Genomic DNA, 27,266 nt, shown 5'->3' on the forward strand with positions numbered 1-27,266 from the left:
TCTCTCTCTCCTTTGTGATTTACCATTGAGGAGATGAATTTGAAATTTCAATCATAGAGTTGTTAAATATTGATGGGCCTTCTAAGTCGTTAACGAGGTCTCTGCAAGGACGGGGGGCTCAGCCTGTCGGTTTGCCCGACCCGGCTTCGTAGCAGCTCAGCCATCTAGTGGGATCCAGCCAGGTCAGGAGGTCAATGTACCCAACCATAATCGTCCGACTTCTATAAGATCTTTAAATGTCCCACCAAGGCTATTCGCTCTTACATCAGCTCCTATCATACATTTCCATATGCAAAAAGAAAAAAAAAAGTCAAAAAACTTTCTAATTATGCATTATGTAGAGCAGCCTTTAGTCACTGTTCAAGATGTGTCAATTATAATGAGAGCAGTGGTGTGCGATTTGATATGATAATAGAAATCTTTAACCGGGTCTCAGCAGGCCTCTTGTGTGTCAGGACTGATCACTGCTGAAAAGAATAAGTGCCTGCAGGCCACCGTGGAGCAAGGCAGCACTCAGATGGTTCAATATGCGACACCATAAAGCCAAGATGAGTCTTCTTTTATTATTGCTGCCGCCGGAACCGACTCCTGCCACCCAATCAAACGTTATGTACTTTGAGATGTGATCATTACATCTTACAAACGATGTCCCACCAAATAAGATTTGTCGGTACGGTGCGCTCACATTAATAGCTTGTTTTCTTGTTGGGGTCTGACTTTAGACAGTCTAACTCTGACTGATAGCAGAGGTGGTAGGTACAGTTGCATTATTGAAATTCCCTCGTCTACCTTTCTGATCTTTGAATATTTTCGGATGCTTGTGTTTTATTTTAACAAGTACGTATGGAATAAATAAATTTTTTGTATCTTGAAATGTTGCATCAAACAGTGTCACACACTAACAGAGTGGATTTGCACTGCCTGTTCATTGCCAGTCGTTAAGATACAAACTAATAAAACTACAGTGTAAACAATATAAATACAGAATAACATAACTACAATATATTATTAGCACCCTGAAATAGGAGGAAATCAGTATTTCTGATTGCATAAGTAAACAAAAGTTGTAATTTGACCAATCTGCTGTAAACTGCACACATATTGAGGGGTTTCCCTCTTGATCAGTCTGATGTTTTTTTTAATTTTTTTTATGTATTTTTGTTTTTGGATTCCTAAGGATTCTGTATGTCAGGTACCAGCGCAGAAAATATATATTTCTATTCACTCCTAAAGCTTGGAACTGGGAGTGCCGTGGATGTCACTGATGATAATGCAATCAAAAGCATTTTGGAGGTATCTCCACTTCTGCATTTAGCCTTTTGGCAGTGGTTTGATCAAGACAGAATAAGCTTGTGACTTTTCAATTCCAGCCATAATTTGTTTCGATATTACATCTCCTGGATAGAGCAAGTGATGGAATTTTTCCTATCCAAGGCTGAGGAAGTGAGGAACCTGACGATGTCCCATAATAGGCTATCACCAACCATATCTTTTGCAAAATAGAAACCCAACACATGTACATCTGTGGCCTAGTGTCAGAGCCTTAAATATACATCAGAAATGCATTAAATTTGCTGATTGCTATTCTTTTCCAACAGCGTGTCAAGCCCCAAATTTATTTTTGTTTGGTGGCTTCCCGATTACTTTGAATTGCCTGTAGTCTCTCCTGACATTGACGGCTTTGAAGGAAGTGACAACATTAAATTTATTTTCCCTTTACATATGTGTGTGTAAGGGTATGCGACTGGACAATGTACCAGTGTTTTCCCCGAGATTGTTTGAGGTCCGCCGACAAAAACCAAGCCCTTTCATATTGTATGTAATTTACTTGAACCACATATAGTAACAACAGTGCTGCTGAAACACTGATCGGATCTCTGGAGCACCGTCGCTTCTCACAAGAAATGTGGCTGACACAAAGTAAAAGCTCTATTTGATTGTGTTTCTAAGGGAATATCCTTGTTGAATCCAGCACACCGCTGACTTGAAATCCTACCTCTCAATCACCTGCTATATTCCGTGTCTCCTCTAAATTTTAGACAAGTAGGATTTCCATTCAAAGCAGAACAAGTTCCTTTCAAATACAGCCAATAAATCCCATCGTTTTCGACTTGGTTTTCACACAGCATATAGTCAAAACATTGTGGTCTTGATATCTGATCTGACTGAGCCATAACGTATAGGAAGATCTAATGCAGGGAGTAGACTGTAGACTGGTAATTATGAAGAGAAAGTTTGGGGAAAAGTGATTGTGTACAAAACAAATGTTTCACAGTATCGACTTGGATTTCTTCTGCAAGCTAAGCTTCTGTAGGTGTCTGGCCAGCAAAGGTAATTTGATTTGAAACAATAAACAACCAGGTATTCTTTTCTCTTGTACAAAAGAAAACTGGCTGAATGAAGTGGCTTAATGAGAAGCCCATTTGGACAGAGGCATCAGGCTATTGACCTCTCTCGAGGCTGTGAGGAGTGAGCACTTTCACATGTTACTGTCTATAAATTTCAGCCGTCGACACGGAGCCCTATTTCATCAGGGGCCAGTGTGACGTGCCCTTCGGATTGATGTTCCACCTGCCCATTTGTCTGTTTTACACTCCTTAGTGTCTTTGTGGTTCGCTAGACCTGCACCTCTTCGCCGTGATTGGGTATTGACAACAAATCAAAGGGGATAATATATGGTGATGTTTGCCAGTCTCCCAACAAGACAAGATAGTCGTACGGCCGGCCCGCCTGGTTTACATGTGTTCTCTGTGAATATCGGAGAGACTGAATATCGATTCCCCAGCGGACAAAGAGTCATTTTTCTTGGAGTGGCCAATACCTAGTTTAGTTAAAAGTGTGACAATGAAGAGAGCTGGGGGCAGTGAGTTTAGAATTAAGCCGTACTTGACATGCAATGAAAGACCCCCGTCTGTGAAGAGGGCTCTTCATGACTTAAGTAATAGACTGGGAATGCAGTTATTGCTTAGCCCTCAGAATTCCTTTGCTTACGAGGTAATGTGTATATCAGAAAAGTTTGTTTTCTGCCCCTCAGGCCTACTCAATAAATGAACATAACAGCAGGTCCTTCGCTGTCCCTCTCTGTCACACACATGCAGTCTCTCTCTCTCTCTCTCTCTCTCTCTCTCTCATACACACACACACACACACACACACACACACACACACACACACACACACACACACACACACACACACACACACACACACACACACACACACACACACACACACACACACACACACACTCACTGAGCATCTTTTGAAATGGGTTTTGTATTGATTTTTGTAACTACCCTGTTAGATGACGTTGTGCCTTAGCGTGTCATTTCTAGATGGCCCTGCCCCGAGCAGGTCATTGAGGTGCTAACTGTCATTTGGAGGGACAGAAAAGCAATCATAGCTTTTTCATTACTTACTGTTTTCCCTCCCTCCCCCTCCACGTTTTCACTCTCTTTTTACCCCCAGTAGTGGGATCGCCTGACATATTATGGCTTCTGTGATTTAACTGCACTCTTAAATTAAGTGCTGGAATATCAAGCTGTAGCTTTAGAAAAATAAACTCTGTGTCAAGGGATCAAATACCCTGCAGGTCAAAGTCATGAACTTGTAGTGGTGCACTCATCAATTTCAAACTTGTATGGGCTTGTTCTGTTTTAGATACACAGGAGGAGAGGGTTGTGGGTTGATTGTGGTTGTGTGTGTGGTGTAAGTCACTTCATTTTGCAATATCTCTATATACTCAAGTACAACATGCACTTGTGGAATTGAAGGTAATCAACACAAATGTAAACACTGATTATGTGTCTTGCCTGGCAGTGAAATTATGTGACAGAGTTTGTACTTTAAAGCTGTTTTGGGCAGCAATTTATGTTCATTTGGCTTGGATACCTTTTGCGTAACGCTGATTGAGGTTCAGCAAGTGAATTGAAGCCTTATGTTGAATTTGATTTTAAGTTTAGGTAAATGTTAAATGATGGCATTTTGCCACTGCAATTTTCTGAAATGGCCAATCCAACTTTATGGCTCTCATATTTTTTTGTTTTCTTGTATGCACTAATTATTTGCCACATTTTTGGAAAACCACTAGTGATAATTTCTCAGAGGGTGTGTTTGCACAGAAGACATTTATCATACAGACTTAACTTTTATTTTGCCTGAAGAAATATGCAGGAATTACAAACTTCATTACCAGATTACCTCTATCATCCCATCACAGTATTTTCCTCTGAATAATAGTTTCCGTTACAGGACACAAAAAAATCTACTTATTAATTAAAAAAAAATTTTTTTTTTATGAACTAAAACAATCTAGGCCCTCTATATGACTTTGATTGTTTATAATAATCCCGAGTGCTACTGTGTATGGGCTCCATATCCTTCGATTTAATGTGGGCTGGTGGAGACAATCGTGAAAAGAAGACAGGATCAAAGACGATGTGTACCAGTTACTGTGTGCAGTGCTGCTGCTGCGAAGCTTTGAGGGCTCTCGTTTAGTTTTAATCAATGATCCCACTCAATGCCGCAGCCTTACGCTGACTCCCATTTTTTTATTGGGGGTTTTTAATCACCTTGCCCATTTTGAATTAGAAGAAGAATTGAAGATGATGTCATTGCTTCTTTGGGTTACTGTAAAAGCTTTGGAACCAGGTCTGGGGGAAATGGTCACATATGACCAGTATGAGGCTCATTTATTTATTTTGGCAACAAAGTTCATTTACATTGAGAGTAAACCTTGGACCACAGCCATGATATTTATGAGATACAGCTCTTCAGGTTACAAATTATTATGTACACTGATCAACTTGTCCAAATATGCAACTTTTATTCAATTTTCAGGCTGAACTAAGTCGAAAGACATGCTCAGCGACCCTGCTGCTGACTTCACTTTTGCTTCTTGCATAGGTCACCTTCAGCTCAGCGTTGCACTATTAATGGCTTCGGAGAATGACACAGTGTTCGGGATGCAGAACAAAGAGATTATACCAGTATGCATCTCCTTCGCCATTCCCCCCACCCCGTCTAAATATTGTTCTTGTTATACGTTAAGTGGCAAAGAGGAATTGTGCTGCCAGATTCATAATGCCATTAACGGTTAGGCATAAGGTCGGCCTTTACATCATATGCTCCAATGTGACCCCATTACTCTCCATCATCTTACCCATCCAGACATCCCGGGGACCTGGGCTGTGGCCCCAAAGACCCCCTGTGAGCTTTCCAGAAACTGGCAAAGCCAGCCTGCTTGCCCACCCACCTCGCTATAGGTCCATCAAGTATGCACAAACACATTCAAGATCTCCTTTACTTACACATGAGCAGGGAGGCACATATTCTTATTGAATAACTGTCTCAATTCAAACTAAAATCGCAGAGGGCGTCATTGTGTGTCCACTTGAGTAACACATCACATTCACACACGTGCGTATGCAGACATGCACGCACTCGCTTGCCACCCTGCTTGTCCATCGTGCCACTGGAAGATTGTGCTCCATTCCACTGAAGGTGTTATGGGCTGTTATCAGCAAGACCATTCCATGGATGGCTGCCCTAATTGAGAATAATGAGGGTCACATTGAACATATGGTCGCTGTTGTGTCCCCTTTCCCCCCTTCTTCTCTCCTTCTCTCTCTGTTCGCTCTCTCTCCCGAACTCCCCGAGACAAAAGGTTCAGTCAAACTTTGCAAAGATCCATGTGGCAAAGTGAAAAAAAAAAAGAAAGGACATCAGTTAAAGTTGATTCCTTCTTTACTCTGACAAATTTATGTCTGTATAATCAGAGAAATGGACAGTTGCCAGCCAGTTGTGTGGAGGAAAAATGCTAACCCCACAGGGGAAAACAGTGGTGGCGGAAACACTGTCCTAAGCATTGTGCTGATGATATACTTCTTTGTTCTACATGTGAATACGGACATTTGCGATTCATTACCAAGGACTTTTCTGTCAGTGGGAGCTCAAAAATAGAGGCGACAGCATATTTCAACATCTTACACCTCACATACGGACACTCGCCAGTTTGCTGATAATGATTAAAGTTTCTTTTGTCCTATCTGAAAAAAAAAAAAAAAAAAAGAGTATAATTTGACCTCAAGTAAAAATGCATTCATGGCATTTTTGTAGTGCCTATGAGACAGAGCTGCAGGAAGGATGTGATTCAGTGCGGATTAAAATGAATGTCAGCTGGAGTCGGGGCCCAAGTTTACAGTTCTCAAAGCAGTCATGTGATATGGTTGGATTTCCGAATAAATCTTAGTAGCCTGCCGCTATCATGTCATGTTTTTAGTCATTCAATATGTCTGCACAGGAGATCTCTAGTGCACTCAGTCATTGGTAGAAATCATGCGTGGGGACTCACAGACCATTCTTTGGGGAAAAAAATATAATAGTAGAAATCTATAATTTGAGAAAAACCACATGATTATAACAAACCAAAAGGGCTTGCGCCAATGATATACACAACATGAAGCATTTTAAAGGCAAAAGAAACTGTACGGAACCAGTCTACACCAGCCAATGCTGGGGGAAAATTGGTGGGCTTCCAGGTAAACACAGTTAAAATCCTTATTCTCTGTGTTGCCCCAGTAGATTCATGTCCAGAGCTGTGAGCACTTCATGAGCATGGTCAAATAAAGATCCTGGAGCAGTCCGTGTTAATCAGCCCTATGTGACTGCAATGTATTCATCTGTAGAGACATCTTTCCTGTGGTAATGTTGCCTTTCCTTTTCTTTACTTTAGGGAAAGACTTTTCAAGTGCTTCATTAAATACATGAGAAAGTTTTGAAGTTCTGTAAAGTTGTTAGAGCTCCAATGGTTCTGCTGATCCATCAGTATTTGGTAAAAAATAAAGTTAGCTCCTTCTGTCAATACTGAAAATTGGTCCCACCAGCAGCGGTGAACGCGACGAAGTTATTAGGTTAACGTTTGCTAATGTTTAACAATGGCTTGCTTGTTTATGTGACACATCCGTATTGCAATGCCATCTCCAGGAAGTCCCTTTTGCATGAAATACTGTACGTCTCTGTTTACATAGGAAACATGCTGATTGGATTTAGATGAGCTAGTAAAGACGCTTTATGAGCGCTCTGCCAAACTGTGAATTGATTTGCTGGGATCTCAGTTTCTTGTGTAATAACCTTAGGAGGTTGAATTTATGACTATCTCTGACCCAGTTGCATTGTCACTGCGTTGCGGAGCCCCTGGATGCGGGCACGGGTCTCCGGTTTCATGTAGAGACAGGTGTAGTCTCAGCGTCTGATGATATGTGTAACATATGTGTGCACTATGTAGACATATGCCTTTACGTACTGCCATCGCAGAATGTTAAAGTATATAGTCTCTCTACTGACGTATACGATATGTGCAACATATGTGTGTTTGAGTTACAAATATACGTTCATGCTTGATGGTGGGAGATATATCACTGCACTGTACGGTCACACCTGATCTGTACAGCACATGTGTTAGATGTAGAGAACATCCCAATGTGTCATGAGGTATAAATTTTAGAATGTAAATTGTGTATATTAAAATATACAAGTTTTAACACGCCACCCTGCTCAAGTGAAAACTCAACTGGATATGAAGGAGACTGTGTGGTCTATTACTGCACACTCGCAGTAATACATGTTTATAAAATGCCCCCAAAATGAACAGTGCTTTAATTGGTTCGATTTTGCTTTTATTGCCTTTATTATTCTTTAAGGAAAATGCATGAAAAAGGAAGAACCTATCATAGAGACGAGCAAACAAAGTCATAAAACCACAGTGTCAAAAGATAAATGCAGCCACTCAATCCAAAAAATATTGCTACTGTACGTCGGAGCCGTATTGAGAAAATTTTATCTTCATTTGTTTGACCGTGGAAATATAAATGTCCATACAGGCCCCCCGACCACTGCAGGAGCCAGCCGCTGACATTTCTCCACTTTGAAAACACAATGAAATCTGAATATTGCCTCGAATGAGCCGATGCCCGTAGGGAAATAATCCCGGGTCTCTGAATGGTCCCTAATTGAATTGTCTTTTACTAAATAGAGTTTGCTCTAATGCATACTCTCATCGGAGGATATGACAGCCGGTGATGCTTCTCATATCTGCCTAAAAGAGCCCCCAGATCCAAGGACCTATTAACTGTATTACCCAAACCAATATCCCTGCCTAAACCCATTACCCTGAACCCACTGTGTATTTTCTGTCACTACATCTTTGTTCAAAATCCGAATCAGCCGGTGATGGATGCTTAACAAGACTACACTTTTATCACATATTCTGCTGACCTTCAACAAATTGCTTTGTAAGTTTGCTTGCAAGATTAATGTGTTCGAGCTGCTTTCTTTAACGCAGCATCCAGGGCGCATAAGGGGGCTGTTTTAGTTTCTCCACGCTCGCAGGCCTTAACCTTCATATGAACCCATGTCATTCGTCAGGCACTGCTCCTGTGAGGTACTGTGGTGATTTCGGGCCAAGTGCTTAAAGTTGTGCAAATGGAAAATTGTAAAGATAGTTTGGTCAATTAGCCAAAGTTAAAAAATAAACAAATGTCCACCTACTCCCTAAAGAAGAATGGAGGTTTTCCAGGCAAAGATTTGACACGGAGCAGGTTAAATACCTGTGTTGTTGTTTCTGGATAAGGCATGACGCTTGTAAAAAGTTCATAGAAATGATAAATCTTGACATCATGCAGACCCTTCTCCCAGACCGCCACTTTTCCTCTCACTTGAGCCAGACTCTTTCCGAAGGTGTAAATCACGTTGACCCATGAAAACCCCTCAACAATATGTAGCAAAACACAATGTGTTGCATTTTGTTACTGAAGTACACGCCACTGTATCAACAGACAGGTCGCTGATCACCGCTTATTAAGTTTGAATCATGACGTCTGAGTTGATTGAGTTACTAAAGCTACACAGTTCAGTCATAAAGCAAACCAAATATTCTCTTCACATTTTAGTCATGATTTAAAAACAGATCTGGGATGATGTATTACTTGCTTACTACAGGATATTATGCCTTTTATGTCAAACTATTGCTATTTATTGGACCGAGCAGTCCATTTACTTTCAGTCTACTTCATAGATGATGTCAAGAATAATGCTGTGAGGCATCTGACTGTCATTATCAACAGGGGAATTTTCTCTTAAGTGAAAACTTGGAGAAATTAGTGTACAGTGTTATTTTAAGCGATGTAGACAATGGTCTTTTATCCGCATCCAATAGGTTTCCAGCAGAAACTGCATTCCATAAGTATCTCCACCTTAGTTAGCTTTGGAGAGCTTTTCCTTTGCTTTATCAGTGAGGACCTGTGTCTTATCATGACTAATGCTGGAAATTCCTCCACAAGATAAGTAAAGAAGCTTAGGATTACCCTCTTGACTGAACATTGGAAAAGAGAGGGAGAGACGGAGTATGCGGTACATGTTTGTGCGCGCGCGCATGTGTGTGTGTGTGTGTCAGAGAGAGAAACACAGAGAGAGAGAGAGGGAAGGGGAGTGTGTATAAAGACTAGAGAGGAAGAGAACTGAGGAGGGGGTTCAGCTGGTTCCTCTGTATATTTTCTCAGTCGTGAGGCAACCTCACCATTAGTGTCAGACACTCAGATTATCCAACCAACGGAACAGGGATAAGTGGATTGATGAGGTGCTTCCATAGTCCCCGGCTGCTCCAATGGAAACGGGCTCTACACTCCTGAAGCAGCTATTTTCCTCAAGGAAGGGCAAAAATAATGAGCTACTTAACCAGACCATTCACCGCATTTCTGTCATATTACAGCTGGCTTGTTTGTTTATCCCAGACAGATCTATATTTCACTTTTTTAATTGAATTACTTTGATACAGACTAAAAGCCCTCAGCCTAATAACATGCCAATTACAATGAAGACCTACTTAGAATAAATATGAATATAATTCTGCAATTTATTGCTCTAAATACAGGGAGGGCCTGACTCCCTTGACACCCATTGATTAATAATTGTTGCTTCAGTCTTAAAGGGCAATTAAGGGGAGCAATTTCACATCTTCACTTAGAAGTTAAAATGCCATTTGTCAGAGAAAGCATGTAGTCCGTGCTTCTCCAGCTTTGGATCAACAAGTAAATCAAATAGATATATCCATGACATAATGTATGCCCACATTTAAGACATTGGACACTGAGATTTTTGAATTGATAGACCAGCATAGTTCACTGGAAATGTTTGTGCTCGGCCCTGTGATTACCTTGTGGCAATCTATTTAGAGCACTCTGCTTGATGATGCTTGATGAAATGCATTTGCATTTCTTTGCCATTTGCATGGATATAGTCTTGAAACCCATACAGTAATGAATACTCACATTCTCAATTTATTAATGGAGCTGGGCTTTGCAGCTTGTCCAAATCTAGTAACATATGTTCTGTAAAAATGCATTGATTTATTTTTGGTCTGAAATGAATTATTATGGGGGGAAAAAAGAAGAATAAAAAAAGAAAAGCTAAGTGTGTGCAATGCTACTTAAGTAATGACCTGTCTTCAGAAAAGTATTCGGTCACTTGCTGGTCATAAACATAACATATAGGTAGCCATATGGAGAGATTGCGTAGCTCTCTTAGATGCATGGTATTTGTTTTGCTTGCTCCAGCGATACAAAAACTTTTATAACCAGGAGGTAATTTATCAGATTAACTTTTACATGTTTGTGACTATGGTTGTAGGAAATAACAACATTAGCAAACATAGAAATTATAGAATTATTTGAATTTCAAACAACCACTTTTCAGCAACATATTTTGCAATGTTTTTTTGTTTTTTTAATAGTTTTTACTTTGGTCATCAAACATGGAACTTTTTATCCTCCAGTGATTGTAAGTGTCTGGCATAAATACAAGTGTACATAAGTGTTTTATTTACAACTACACTTTGATCTAGTGACGATATCGACTACATTCAAACACAACAGAAGCAAAGATGATACAAATGTCTTTCTCAATATAACTTATAAGCATTAATTTCACTGTTTAACAACACAGTGATGCTTCATGTCATGTCAGTTATATTAAAAAAGAAAACTACATGCTTTTATATCTCATTGTGAAATGGACTGTGCATCTGTTGGCGAGAATTTAAGAAATGTATGCCCCATAAATTAAATTCTGTCATTTAGAAAAAAGTACGGTTGGCTGCCTTACATAGTGCCCATTATAAATACGAGAGTTAATCATTCTTCCACTATAGTCTGTAGTTTGTTTAAAGTGCCCTTCTTTCGCAGCATGTTAAAGATAGCAGCAATAACAATTTTATTGGCTCAACAGTTAACAGCTCCCTTGTCCTCGAGCCATGGAGGATGAAGGAGACGAACTGTGCAAAAACTACCAAAGTGCATATAAAAGTTAACCACTTACCTTCTATAAATAGGAAACTTCTGCTTTTTTCACACTGGTAGCAAACCTGGGAACCTTTAAAGTGGGTAATTTATTCTTCATGAGTTACCAGCAAAGTAAACAGCACTGCAAGGTCCATTTTGTCTTGAAAAAATACCACGTATAAGAGAGGTTTGGCCTTCATTGTGTGACTGGAGTGTGGAGTTCATGACCACATGATTGATGTAATCAAAGAAAAGGGATTTATGGTAAACACTGCACTGTTTTATGTGAAGGTCCTAAATCCGCAGTGAGGAATGCCTTTATAAATAAATGAAGTGGCGATATCTCTTCATATTTTAAAATGCAGTGCATCCAGGACCTATGGCTAGACCTCACACATGTACTAATAAATCCCTCATAGGAGTGTTGCTCCAAATTGCTTTTCATAGGAAAAACTTGACATTACTTTTATGGCGCAAATGGACGTTAATGGCAAGAAGAAGCTATTGGGAATTCAGATTTATGGCATCGCAGGACTCAGTTATGTTGGTTATATTGATTGGGAATAGCCTACGATTAAGATCTCAGGAGTTGACTTTTATGTACATTAAAAAGACACCTTCTGTAAATTCTTATATTGTTTTCAATGCAATACAGGCTTGCTACAGTGATTTTAAAGTCTAATGTGAACAATGAGTGAATCATGTGATATTGCTCTGTCAATATTTTACTTGATTCATCTCGGTTCACTGTGATTATCATCTTTGTTAGCTTTTAAATTGTAAGATAAAATAAATGGACTATGCTGGAAACCCAACTACAGAACAGGATACTTCATCACTCCCAATACTCCTATCCTAGCTACAGTAAATGGATCCCTCTCCTTGCACCTCTGACCTTGCGTTTTGACCCAGTAGGCTCAGCAGTTAAACCCAACACCTAGTGGATATCACACAAGTCCCTAACAACCTTCCCAAGGCTATGAAAGGAGAATTATCATGCACATAACCATAATTCTGATTCCTGCATTTGGAGCGGCGTTGTGGTTTAGCAGGTGGGAGTGAGATGTTTGACCTTGTTTAAACCCATAAATCTAATCTCATCATCCATCATCCAGTCAATTATTTGTCATTTGTGTTGTGATCAACTGCTCCGGGCTATGAGTGGTGTCCCGGGTTTCTCCAACAGTCAATCTCAGTTTTCTCTTTGGGGACTGCGGCGTTGCCCTCAGCTCAGCCGGCTTAGTGTCATGAGATACTCCTCGTCCTATGAGAAAAGTGAATTGGGCAGTGCCGCAAAACTCCAGTTGAGAGAAAAACAGGTCATATTTATATTTTAGTCAGTGGTTTCTTATAAAATGCCTCTCTGAAGACACACTTTATTGTTTTATCAAACAGTCATATTTCGTGTTTTTGTATTAGACCATGAAAATGTTAGATCTGGCACACTTCATGTCATTTGATAAAACACTGCTTTATGTGTTCTCATTTTGAAAGTGTCCTAAAGTCTCAGTTCAGATTATTGGTCTGTTTTTGTAGGCACAGTTTCAATGGTTGAATTAAAATATCAAAACTAATTCTCGATAAAGCAATTTAACTCAAATTCATTCAGTCATTCTTTTTTTTTCTTCCTTTATCCACAATGGAGGCAGTATGTCAGATGTAGAGGGATTGTGCCAGTGGCAACTCACTCTCTTCTCAACCTTTACACACTTTGATCTACTGTGTCAGAGTGACTCACAGACATTTTTTGTGCCGGGCTTCTCTTGGCACAGTAGTTTGTTGGACGATGGGAAACAAGGCCTTAAGAGAGGAATACAAACTGAACTGTGCTAATGCTCAGGTGTAAGACAGGGTAAGTTATACAAATGCTGAAGTTGAGTTCAGTTTTCGTCCTTAATTCCGCCTTTATCTTTGTTCTTCCCCCGGCCTGCCTCTCAGCTTCCAGTCTGTCACAGTGAAGGGGCATAATGGGCCTGAGAAGATCAACCCATCTAAAGAGGGATTTGGAACCTTTCACCTCGGAGAAATCCAGGCTGGGGAAAGCTCTGGGGTTCATAAATGTGCAGAAGTGCACATTTTCAAGAGGTGTTAATACACCCACTTGCTCTTGTCTGCAAAATCTCACTGAAATGTAGAGGAAGCAATGGATCGGTTTTCTTTTTTTGTAATATAAAACTGTAATTAAAATTGGCTCCTATAGATCATGACAGCATGCAGACTCAACAATAAGCTTAGTTTGGGTAACGTTGCACGGCTCCTTATTAGATTACATTTAACAAGCGTTTTATTGAATATTTTGTCAATCTAATCAGATGGGCTATGATAAACTCCTTTGGAACAGAATTGGTCCTGCTTTTTGCTTCAGTGCAGTAAAATCCATAAAGCCAATAGAGAAGCTAAAGGCACGAGAGCCTTAAAAACATTACCCGAATCAGATTGTACTGCAGAAGCTACATGTGGAATGATATTAAGTTATGAAGGATTGATCAGTGTGTTTCTTGAAATAATTAGCAATGATTTTTGGGCACTTGTATTGTGTGTGTGCTTGCATGAGTGTTTGTACCATTTTCTCCAGCGAGCCCAGATCCGTTTGCCTCTTCTTATTTGCCAAACTGCATTGATTGGAATCCTTGGAAAATACTGTATGTGTAAGTGGTGGTGCTGCCAAGCAGGCGATATTGTTCTTTGTAATTCTAAGCTGGAGAAGTGCTAATATTTGCAGTTTGCATTTTCAAGGCCTGACAGTTACCAATACGATTCCGCTTATTATTGTGGCTTGCATGTATTAAACCAGTTTGACCAAACTTAAAAATCTCTTTTTGTATCAAATTCCCTCAGATGTCAGTGCAAGGACAGCAATGTGGCTTCATGGTTGTATATCCCCGCTTTAGATAAAGGGTAAATATGCACCATGTACTCATTAATTTAGCAAAACCTTGTTGTGAAACTTGACTCCATTCAGACACAATTTTCAGACTCTACAAAACCATGGCTAAGTGGGAATCACACCCTGGATACACACAGAATGTGTTTGTATGTGCATGTGTGTTTGTTTGATTAAAGCAGTAGAGGCTATGATACTGACAACCATTAATCACTATATACTAATTACCAGAAGGTTCTTTCATGTTCAGCTCAAAGATGTAAGAAAATGAAATCCCTTGTCATTTGCCTGAATTTCGAAGGCAAAGGGACAAACAAACGCTAATAAGGTCTGTCCCTTTCAAAGGAAACTAGCCATGTAAACAAACTCCACAGCTTCCTAGTAGGTGTCAGGGCCATTCAGTGATATTTCACCGTATATATTAAGAAGAAAATCCGACCTAATTATTTGCTTGACTGCTGTGTGTCCGCGCTTTCATCAACATGAGTGTGAATGACTAAATAAATAATCTGCGGCTATTTTAGTGATAACATAACTGATATTGTGTCGCCATCAGTGGTGAGTGAGTGAGTGAGTGGTACACATACACCTGAATAAATCTGATCTCTCTTCGTCCAATGCAATAAGCGGGGAAAATGCATTTATGAAATAAACCCTGATTTGTTGGCTGAATTTGGCAGATAGCCAAAGGCAACAAAGCGACAAAGCAACATAAGCAAAGGTTGTAATATTGTTTACTGAGACTCAATCAAATCAGAAATGACAAACCACACTGATTCCAAAAATTACACCGAGCATTACTGTTGAATTGTCACCATTGTTTGTTGGAGTCCCTTTTTTTCAGTAGATCCTTTATTTTTTATTATTATCTTCAAGTGTGGGGAGGAGCAACGTGGTTGTTGATGGCAGAAGGCATTTCTTTTGTTGTTGATAATTTAAGGCAGATGACAGAAATCTCTTTGGGAAAGGTTATCACACAAAACCACCATGTATGTTTAAAAATGATTTACAAGTTGTTCATGTCATCATTGTATCTTTCTTGTGTCACCGCTTATATATTAGTCATCAACCCCTGCGTGTTGTGAAAATATCTTGTATTTTGAAAACGCTAAGTGGGTTATGAGACACAATGTGAAGAACATGAGATTTAGCCCGAGCGCTAACACAGTATCAGTCAGGCTTTGGTCGGAGCAACAATAGTGGGGCCTCCACAATATCAAATTTTAGAATCGGGAGTTTATGAGCAAAGCTTTCACTGGACAAGAGGACCTCGGGGCCTTATAGCCTGAAGAAAGGCAATTACTTGTGTAGGTATTATTGTGTGATGGATCCTATTTGTTGGTGACCTAAGAAACATGGAGTACAATATACCATGTCTGTGGAAGCTAGTGGATTTACTGGTGATGCAGTGCTTTTTTTTGTGAATTTTGTGTCAGTAGACGAGACTGCAGTTTGAGTCGAGAAAATGAAGACCCTGACGAAGAAATGGCTCTGAAGCAAGAAGCACATTGAAGGACAAAAGGCTTTCAACATCATTGTGTTGATTTTGGATTTAATTTTATTGTGTGTATTGTTGCCATTGTAATATATATATATATATATATATATATATATATATATATATATACATACACACACACACACACACAATATACAATTGTTATTCAGAAGTGCATTGCAATAAAAGTACAGACAAAAATCATCATCATGGGACTATTTCAGTCTCCATATTGTGAGCTAATGTATACAAATGTATAGTAATTAACAGAGAGCACATCTTCATGATATGCAGGTGATTCACTTTTTGTGGACATTTTCAACCTTTAAAAGTAACAAAAATAACAATTTGGCTGAATGAAATGATCAGAAGACATGAACATGCCAATAATTTGTGATCTGTTACACGACGATATCAAATGACCCAAGAAATCAATAGCCACATTTGTTGAATGGTGTTGCAAGAAGTTCAAGGTAAAGACACCGAACAGATGGAGGTAATAAGGAAGGCGAGCAACAGCTGAAACAAACGAGAGACATCTTGCCAGAGAGCTGCCGTCACTTTTCAACACATTGGATCAGGCAAGACAAGGGCAGCCCCACAGGGGGGCCTATTGCTCGCTCCTCTCTCGAACCTTTCATTTCTCTTCATCACAAAGCGGCCAACGCTGGTTTGTGTCATAGAGACGGCTGTTTATTCAACTGTAGTGTGTTTCACACAGCAGCTTCAATGCACTGGGAATGTAAAACTTTTAGTCTGTAATATGGGAGCTTTCTTGAGCTGACTGACAAAACTAGCGTTTTTATATGGTTTTACTTTTGTCTATTTAGCCTAATGCTAATTACGGTGTGCAGTGTTTAATTGTAATGTTGGAATTTTTTTAGCAATGAATTAATATAAATAACCACACTAGCACAAAATAAGTCATAATCTTCATGTCGTCTGGAGATTTCGACTCCAGCAGACAAGTACATCCTTCACTCTGTCACATGTTTTACACCACCTTCTCCCCAACCAGTCTATCCGGTCTCATCCAGGGCCATCTCTGTCATTGTACAGTATATGTAATATGTCCCAACAGCGCACCTGGGGAACTGGCCATGCTAACACCTGGGGGACACACACACACACACACACACACACACACACACACACACACACACACACACACACACACACACACACACACACACACACACACACACACACACACACACACACACACACACACACACACACACACACACACACACACACACACACACTCTGTCTCTCTCCCACATCAGCTCTTCAGGTCCTGTTGGATAGAATAACACCCTGTGGAGCTGCTCCGATACCACCTGGGTCCCCGCTCTCACTGCCTCTTTCTCTCCCTCCCTGCTCCATCCCTCTGCAACATGGTCATGTCACTGCCAATCAGGCCTTCCTGTCACTGCACTGTGCCGCACGTGTATGTAAGGCAATTGCACCGCCTCACCCCTGGAGTGGACACGGGGAGGCAAAGAGTGATGGAGGCTGCCACCTAACAGCCTCTAATAGCACCTGACACAGCGTTACACACAGCTACAATCTCTGTGCCGCCCAGCTGAGTTTGGGTTAGGGTAGGACAGGCGAGGTGGGGGATGAAGAAGAAGAAGAAGAGGAGGAAGAAGGGGCTTGGGCGGGGTGGATGTGCCTGAGGAAAGACGGCATCAAATATGAGACTGGTAGCTGTCAAAGAGTGTGCACATCAGTGAGATTAATGCAGTGTCACTGCTCTTCATCACTTCTATTTGATAAAACAGTGGCATAAAAAGGAGAACGATATACACCTTAGTTTTGGAATATCATCTGCAACATGGCAGGGTTTTGTCACACCTGCTTTACAATGCTGCCTGGTGAAAGTATTTATGGATTCTCAATAATACCCACCACGTCTCTATCAATCCATTCCTAAACTACAATTTGAATGATCATGTTTATCCTTTTTAATATTTGTAACAGATTTAAACTTTCCCTTTGAAAATAAGATTGAATAAATAAGTAGTCCGTTAAAAACCTATTAAAATCTCTAGATAAAGCTATTTGTCCTGCACACTTCAAACAGGAGAGTGTGCAGGACTTAAGTGAAGATGACCCATGCTGCCTATCTTCCTATGCCAACTGACACTGTCGGTGACCCCCGAGCAGATGTTCCTTGTAATAATCTGCAGTTGAGAGAGGCATGCACGCCAGGTGGAGATCCTCGGGTCCACTCCCAAACGATTTCCTCCGTATAAAACAAAAGGAGCTTTGAGGTATCGGCTTTCTGTGACACAAAGATCGGGGTGTAAGGCCCTGCAGAGGGGAGTACTTTTAATACAATTAGGGGTCTTTAGAGACAGGCCGCAGAGCTAAACAGGCAAACGGGGCACTGACTGACTGACCGACTGCTGGGCTGACTTGGCAAGACAAAGACAAGGATGTTTAGACGTGCACAAACAGGCTTTTAAAATGACACAGAATGCACTGTCGTGGCAGGTGTTGAGGTAAGAGGAAATAAAGAGGCGGAAATGAGAGAGCTGTTGGGAGATATGCCATAATATCTGTAAAACTATCTGGATCTGGTTTTAGTTTGGGAGGGTGGGGAGGGACGGCGGGAGGCAAGGCAGAGGGAGAGAGTCAGTAAGTCAAAGACGGCAGAGAGAGAGAGAGAGAGACTTTGGGACTGGAGCCGACTGAACCAAAGTCCCCTAAGCAAGGGCACAGCTCCTGTTACCGCCTGCTAATGGAGTGGGGCTATTTCAGTAGCATTGATTGACTGCTTTCTTCCTCTGAGCGAGCAACTTTCTCATATCTGGAGGAAAATGGATCATAAGCACCCGGCAGATGAGAGCAGGCTGGTGGAGAGGATGATGTTGGTGGCACGAACACCCCTCTGTCTTCTCCCTCGCCCTCCCCCTCGCTCTCCCCCTCTGTGTGTCTGCCGACTCGGTGGGGAGAAGGTGGGGTGGACAAGGACTGGAGGTGTACATGTGAAATTCCTCCTCAGACCTTTAGGGGGTGCAGTCATTCCACCTTGAAAACACAAGCGGTCCCCCTCTGCTTGGTCCTAACTGTCAAATGCAAATCCTTGCTGGTTGATTGTTTTCATGGTGGGAGAAGGGGGTAAGGCTGAGGTAACTTTGACAGATTTCCTGAATAAGAAATGGGACAGGATATGAGAATTTATCTGACAGGTATACACGGCTGATTTGATACCAATGTGGAGCTGGATTAGCAGGTCACAGCCAGTTTCGGCACCAAATTAATGATGGGTACTAATTAATTTGACAGGGTGGGATGAGCAAGGGCAACATCACCCACTGCTGATGAAAGGATGGCCTCTGCCTCGATTAGAGCTCCACTCAAAATGAACAAGGAGCTGACATTCATAATTTGTGCTGCACTAAAACAAGTCAATCCTCTTGCTTTCAAGCCCGCCAGTCAAATTTGTGCCTTTTATGTTTTCTGTTGAAAGTGGACAGAAACATTATTAAACAAAACGGGAAAATAAAAAAGAAATAAATAAGTATAAAATTCAAACATTTCATTTTTGAAATATTTTTCAATCAACTTTAAATAAATTAAAGCCGAAAAGAAAGGAGAGTCAAACCTTAAATTGGTGATTACATAAAAATAAACAAATAGACTCCAACACTCACTAATGTCTTTAAACATCTGCTAATCTGCTTTCATTGGCTTTCTGAGCCTCAGGCAGGCAACTCAGTGTATGTGTGTGTGTGTGTGCTTGTGTGTGTGTGTGTGCATGTGTGTGTGTGTGCATGTGCATGTGGGGCGTGGAGGGGGTGTCTTTGTTGAATGCCTAATTATCTGATTATATATGTTTATTCTAATTCATCCCTCTGGAGGACTGCGCCAAATACAGAGAAATCAGGCATGCCAGCTATAAGTGGCTGGAGGAACTATCGCTCACCTCTTTACTCGCTGTTTCCGGTCTCAACGCAGCATCTGCTCACCCCTTCATAATCTGTCATTTAAGTCATAATACATGTATCTATTTCATTCGCGAATCACTTCCAACCCAGATTTCATTGCTTGTCCCACATAGCGGTGGGACTTAATATGGAAGTTTTAGAGGCTTTATTTGTAGTAAATATACATTTATTTGATGTGTCATTTATGTTTAATGCAAACACTTAAAATCAGACCATTGGCGATATGATCCAGTCACATATTTTGGTCTTTCCATCATCATCTGTGTTTATGATTTTGTGTTCAGGAATATAAGGTGAGGGAAGAAAAAAAAAAAAAAAGAAGCAAAATAAACTTCTGAAACGAAAGCTTTCTGCATCTAGAGTGTATAAAAAATTTGGCTGAAAAGCCATCAAAAACATTTCCCTGAAGTTGAAATTGTATTTTTATAAGCCCAGACAACCACAGCAAATAGCTGTGGTGATTTTGATAAACCAGTTAGCAAGTGTGGATCAAGCCGTTCAAAATTTCAAAGGTGTGGGCTTTGAATTCAGGCCTTTACCCCCGCCAGAAAACTTTCTTCTTTATTTTCCAATTCACTTTTTGACTATAAGGCATTAGTGTTTAAAAAAAAAAAAAAAAGAACTATACATTTTGCTTTCAGTGGCGATGGTTTTAAAATATGGGCCCCCTTTGAATATGCGGTGTTCTTATCCTGCACTTGAGAGGGACGTGCTTAATAGGCTTCAACTACTATTGCCTTTGATCAAGTTTAAAGAGGAGCAAAAAGGGCTCTGTAGCTAATGCTGATCCCCATGGCTTTCTTCACACCCTGTGTGCGCTCCTGCTCCTGTACATTCACACACACACACACACACACACACACACACACACACACACACACACACACACACACACACACACACACACACACACACACACACACACACACACACACACACACACACACACACACACACACACACACACACACACACACACATACGCACACCATCCCCTGTACAGGAACACTCGCTCCCACACACATATAACCCCACCAACCGTGAGGCTACAAATAGCTAACCAAGGTGACTCTATCGATCTCCAAACGTTTGCAAGAGAGGGAGCCACAGGAAGAAAGACAGTCAGTGTGAAAGTATGTTTCTACAGGGACAATTGGTGGGTACATGTTTGTTTAAGCTTTATTGGTAAATGTAACTTTGTCATAAAATACTTTTGTTTATTTTGGGCAGGTCTGTGTTAAAACATACACAAAATGTGTGCACACAGAATATACATGCAGCAAATTATTTTCTAAAATGTATCTATTAAATTAATTTTGTTCTCATATTTCCATGCTGTTCATTTACAGACCATTTAGAATAATTGATTGAAAATGTCTATGAAAATCTGCTCAACCTGGAGAATGAGTGCCACTTCAGATCATTGTACACTTTATCTTTTCATTTGTGTTTCATTGAGTTTATTGCACAATCAACATAAAGGAAGCCCCCCCCCACCTCTGACTAAGTGGCTGTTTTACCAATTTGAGTCCACATTATACACAAACCCACAGAGAAAAATACAAGACATCATGCTCATTCAGAAGAGAATCGATAGTAACCTGCTCTTCCCTGGACGTTCTTTAGTTTAGGTCAGCACTTGATTCTTCAAACATGTAAATTGATTGTCTGTCGGACATTGAAAATTGCTTTAATGGTCCTCTTTACAAATGTAGTTTGTATTGATCACATTATATTTTGAATTGCACCCGAGCACAATACCTTTTTTATTCTGAGAATTTCCAAGGATTGGTTAACAATACACTGGCCAGCTGTACGATTTTGGGATATTATTATTAGAATTAATGGGATTAGTTTAAAAGATTTCTAATTAGAAATTTGTTGGTCTTATTCTAAGTATTAAAGCCATTCTACCTTTATAATAAAATGTTGTACATAAATATTAAAATCCAGCAATTCATAATTTCTACTTTGTAATTGTTGTGTCAGACCCTTTAAGTTATTCTACATGTAGATTTTATTTTAATAAAGTAAATTACATATATAGTCAACACTGTCAAACCATTGGAATGTCTGTTTTCATTTTAATTGTTTTGTTTGGTCTTCACAAAGTTTCAAACTTTTGAAGGAAACTGTTAATAGTTAGGATTACTGTTGAGGTAGTTTGAGAATTTATTTAGCAAAAAAAAAAAAATGTTTTGTCCCAAATTCAGTAATGGAAAATTTGCCATAATTTTCCGCTTGGAATGTGTGGAGCTTTAATTCTCCGCTCAGTGTTCTTCCCTCGGCTGGCTTGCCCCGATCGTAGCTGCCGAGATGTGTGCACCGCTCCACTCTGAATCACCGCATGCGATGGAAACAGTGGACGAGAGACACCGGCTGAAAGGAGGGGAGAGCGAGTGACAGGGGGGGGGGGTGCGAGGCAGAGGGAGAGGAGAGTCTCCAGGGGAAGTGAATGGTTGGAATGCACGTTGAGGCTTGGTGAATGAGCTGCACACTGGGCTGGGGGGGGGGGACTGGAGGCTTTGTGTCGAGGCAGCAGGGGTCACAGTGGCTGTGACTGACACCAAAACAACATTTCATGGCAGACGACACTGGTTAAAGGCCGTGGCCAGGCCTCTACTCACCGACCACACCTTGAGTATCAACATTTTTTTTTTTTTTTTAATGAATTCTGTGTGATTAGCTTCTATATGTTTCTTTTGAGAAATTGATCTGAAAGCAACAGCATAAAGGCTCCTCATACATTGTGAAAAATAAATTCTTGCTCTTTCTTAACAGACATATTTGGTGGTTTGGGGTGGTGCTCTTCATGCCAGGTTAATTTGTTACAAAAAGGGCTCAATAGTTCAACTTCAAATCACTGCTACTGTTGATGGTTAGTGCCGTCCTTGTCAAGACACCATCAATCTTCTAAAGACAAGACCAGATGAAAAACAAAAATCACTGCATTAGTATTATTTTTGTTCCATTTCATATGCAAGACATGTATTTGTCTGCACAATATTACATAAACTTGCGTTAATAAATAAAGAAATGCGTTAATACATTTTCAATAATGAAATCAGTTGCAGTAAATAAAAACGCTTCAGAATTTTTTGCATGTCTGCGGCTCTTCAGAAGCAGCGCAGTTTTGGTTACTTTGTTGCATTTTGGTCTTTCTTTTTCTTGAATTTTATAATTTAGTAGTCCTTCCCTGGGGCCACCATTTTTCCTCATTGTTTGGGCTGTCAATTGATTGCGTTTTTTGAAATATCTAAGCCGTCAATTTTTGCGAATTTATCGAAATTATTTGTTCCTTTTTTCAAATGAAAAATTCAGTCATCTTGAATTTGCAGCACAAAAATATGCACAGTGCATGGGAACATCATTTAACACATTTGTGAAATATTAATATTGCAAATGTTGTCATATATTGCTCAGCCCTGCAAGATTTTATAAACTACTATATTAACTTCTCTCAAAAGATGTCACAAGAATCAAGATATTTATCTTGGCTCTCTTTAGAAATACAACATGTATCATGTCTTTACTTGACACATCTTTCTTTTTTAAGATAAACTGTAGCCAAAGCTCATCTTGTTAGCAGCAGGAGTGTAAAAGAAACAGAAGATGACTCCAGCCCTGCTCTGCTCGGGTCCCCTCAGCCCCAAGTTTTCATTGCTTCCTATCCACTCTTATCAATTGCCTTTAATAGTGAGCTAGCTGGCTGATAGCATAATTAGACAGCTAACATCTATTTTAGGAGTCTATTGAGCATTCTAATTAGCAGCAGATTAATGGGCAGCGAGGGCTCAGCTCCGCACCACCACCACCACCAGCGACCCACTGTTACCTTCAGCTGTGCACCGCCCAGGGGCGAAGAAGAAGAGGTGAAGTGGGGGTTGTGGTTTGGGACTGGAGCGCGTGTGTGCGTGTGCGTGTGCGTGTGTGTGTGTGTGTGTGTGTGTGTGTGTGTGTGTGTGTGTGTGTGTGTGTGTGTGTGTGTGTGTGTGTGTGTGTGTGTGTGTGTGTGTGTGTGTGTGTGTGTGTGTGTGTGTGTGTGTGTGTGTGTGTGTTGGACTGAGGCATGAATTGTGTGCATTTAGGGGTTGAAGGTGAACGTGGTATGCAAGGGGGTTTTGATATTGTTTTAATAGTTGGCACTGAGAAAGAAAAAGGTTTGAGGGCCTGTGTGAGGTTAGGTCAAGGATTTTGTGTGGGTGCGTGCGTATGTGTGTTTTTTGGAGAGAGAGGGTACCTCCAGGTCCTATAGAGACATTGTGCGCCATTCACAGTCTCACCCTGGGGGTGCCGAAGCACTAATTCTAATTATCACCAGATTACAGAGATAATGGGAGACCCCGCTGTCAAGAATCTAACACCTCTCTCTCAGACTCTTTCACTGCTGCTCCTTCTCACTCATATGGCCATTTTACAGCCCAGCAGTCACTAGGGTTGCCTGGTAAATGTTCAGGCAGAGAATGAGGTGCAGAGTGAGTAGTTTTCAGAGTATTAGAGAGGGAGAGCGGGTGAGGAGATTGAAAGAGGACCAGAATTGACAGGAGGGTGAACGTGACTGAAAAGGAGTTAAAGAGAGAGTTAGAGAGAGATAGAAAACGATTTAGTGATAAAGACAGACTGCAAGGTGAGAGGGATAGGTGAGCACAGCGGGCGTAGGAGAGAAGAAATCTCCCTCTACCCATCTAACTCACTACAGAAACACCAGACTACCAGCCAGTCTGACTATTTGGTGCCATTCAGCGACTTGAACCACCAGTCTCAGTGCTTGTCTCATTTCTTTAAACTTTAAATGCACTTTCCAGGAGTTTTCTGCACAATTCAATGAGTGTGTGATGTAAACACTGGGATAGATTAGAAATAAGAAATGGCAAGTCAACAAGGGCACTCCAGAAATTTGCTAAATTATATCCAGTTGCTTGAAATCCATCTCCATGCTGCATTTGACTCTTTGTCTTTCCACTAAAAAACAAATGGTCCATTGTGTCATAAATTACAGGACTTATACAGGTTGATAATAATTTGGCAATTCAACATGGAAACTACATCAGAGTATGAATTAGTGGCGATAACTAAACCCAATCTCATAAGGCATTTTGATTGTCATTAACATCGACACCCCTTTTCCTTTTTTTTTTTCTTTTTCCTGTCATTGGTTCTCCTTTCCTATATGTTGTCCTATCATATCTTAGCATATTTGTGGTTTGCCACCCCAAACACATATGATTTGGTGGGCAGGGAGTAAAGACCGATAGTAAAAGTTGCAGACCCCTGGATCCGGCCTTGTTGACAAGTGTGGTCTTAAACAATGCATACTGTATGTGTGGCATGGTTTTATTATACAGTGTGTGTAACACAACATTGTTGTGTACATCTCGGGTGTTATTTGCAACATCCTGTCCTTTTCTGTTGAATTATTGCATACTGTGATAATGTACTGGATCGCAACACCCATAAAAGTTCAGTTTTCAGCAAGTGTTCATATATTATTTACCAGTGGTCATTATTTTGAAAATATATATAATCTATAATCTATAAACTCCTAAACTGACCATAAAGGTCAATAATTTATCTTTTTTTTTTTTTGCACTCCCTTCTTGAGCATGAGGAATAAGGTCAGTGAGTGTCTCCCCATGGAGCAGCAAGTCAACGGTATTCGGTGCCAAATGGCCTACATCACACTGTTCTGACAATCTGTTGGAGTTTGGCTCTAAAATACACCTGCGGACATCGCGAGGCCTGTGGTGGGGTACTTTATCACTGTACACTAACAGATATCAAACTTTTTCTCTGCAAGCTGCCTTTATTTACCGTTTTCTTTCTCTGAATGACTCAAAACTACATTTCTTTGAACAACTTTGTTTACTTTGGTTAAAACTACCTCGCAACAATTTGATTGCGAAAGTCTCACGTCCACCCCCACCCCCCAATCTTAAATTGAACTTGTGTGTCCGGTCCACTTTCAACAGTCTGCTAAAAGGATCGGACATACAGCGAGGGCCATCTCAAATAGAATCACGAAGCACATAAAGTCAAATGTCAAGAGTTGGGCACTCACTTTAAATGACTGTTTATCACACTGATGGATTTACTGAAGGGGGGGGATCCTCTTTTTATACTCAAATGAATCTGTTCAGGACTCTGATGGGGGCCATAAAAAATGACATATTTATCTTCAGGCTAGGTGGTTTGACAAGGACAGCCACAGTGAGTTATTGCAGTACACAGGGCGGGGGCTTCAGTGGAAACTTGGCTTCACTGTACATTGTAGCAGCTCACTGCTGTTCCATATCCACACGGCCATTACTTTCACATGGTTTCTATGTTCGGTGTGAGGTTTTATTTTAATATTTTGCTTGTTTTGCAAAAAACAAACGACAACATAGACTTCAGATTAATTTTGAACAAGTTAACATTATGATAAAAGTTGGACAAAGATGATTTAACTTCAATTATGAGATAGAAACGGTTTAACTTTGTGTGTTTTCTATTCCTTCCTGACACCATTATCCATCTCTACATACTGCCCCAGCCTCCCTCAAGACCTTATTAGTAATGAGCACCATTAAAATTTATCAGCCACTGTTTTATTGCGACCTGTATCATAAATCCAATCGATGATGGCAATATATAACTGTTTGTAGTTTATTATGAATCTTATATTGTTATTTTCTTTACAGGGCACAGTTGTGATGTCTGACCTTCTATAAATCAACTCCTCTTAATTAACCAAGCAGCACACAAACTACAAGTTGCATTTAGAGAATTAAATATTGAATATCTTTATGCATGTTTTTGAAATTACATTCAATGTAGAGGAAATATGTTCACTGGATTTTATTGGTGTAAAGTGCTCAGTGAAGATAAAGAAATTATACTGTATAACAATGTATTCACTTAATGTCAGTTATAATAGTTGTTCTTGAGATTTGACCAGAAAGAACGATGCATTACATGTTTGACTGAAAACACAAATATCGTCACAAAAGTCAGTTGAGGAAAATGTGTTTTTCAGTGAAATAGGCTGTCACAGTATAACAATACACAGTTGTATTCATTAAAATGTAAATAATTTAATCCCCCTAAAGTGTCTCGAAAAATAGCATTTGGAACTTCAAAAAGCAAACTTCCAGTCAGTATAGAAAAAAAAAAATTAAGTATTGTTCCCAAGATACTATCCAGTATTTCTACTTTGCTGCAATCAGCATGCCTTCATTAACCGTTGTACGTTCACTTGTTATGCCACATTCCCCGTACAGTACATAAACCCATAATTGCTGCCACATAGCTCCCCTCGTAACAGGGGGGAGAGGGAGATGGGGAATAGGACTTTCCCATTGTGCCTCATGCTTCAGAAGAATGGTACGTTTGTCATTTATGTATATATTTCAAAGGGCTACTCCTGTAAAGCAATCCACTTGCATTTTTCCCTCTCGTGGCCTGTTCTGTGGGACCGCTGTGTTGTCCACTGTGGCATGTGGAGCTTGAGCTGGGGAGTTAAATGGATTAATTACCTTTAAGGTCCTTTTGCGTCTTTTATTTCACAGACGGACTCACTGGAGACTTTTGAACACCCCCCCCCCCCTCCTCCTAAT

This window comes from Blennius ocellaris, assembly GCF_963422515.1.
Source record: "Blennius ocellaris genome assembly, chromosome: 8".
In the NCBI taxonomy this organism is placed as follows: domain Eukaryota; kingdom Metazoa; phylum Chordata; class Actinopteri; order Blenniiformes; family Blenniidae; genus Blennius; species Blennius ocellaris.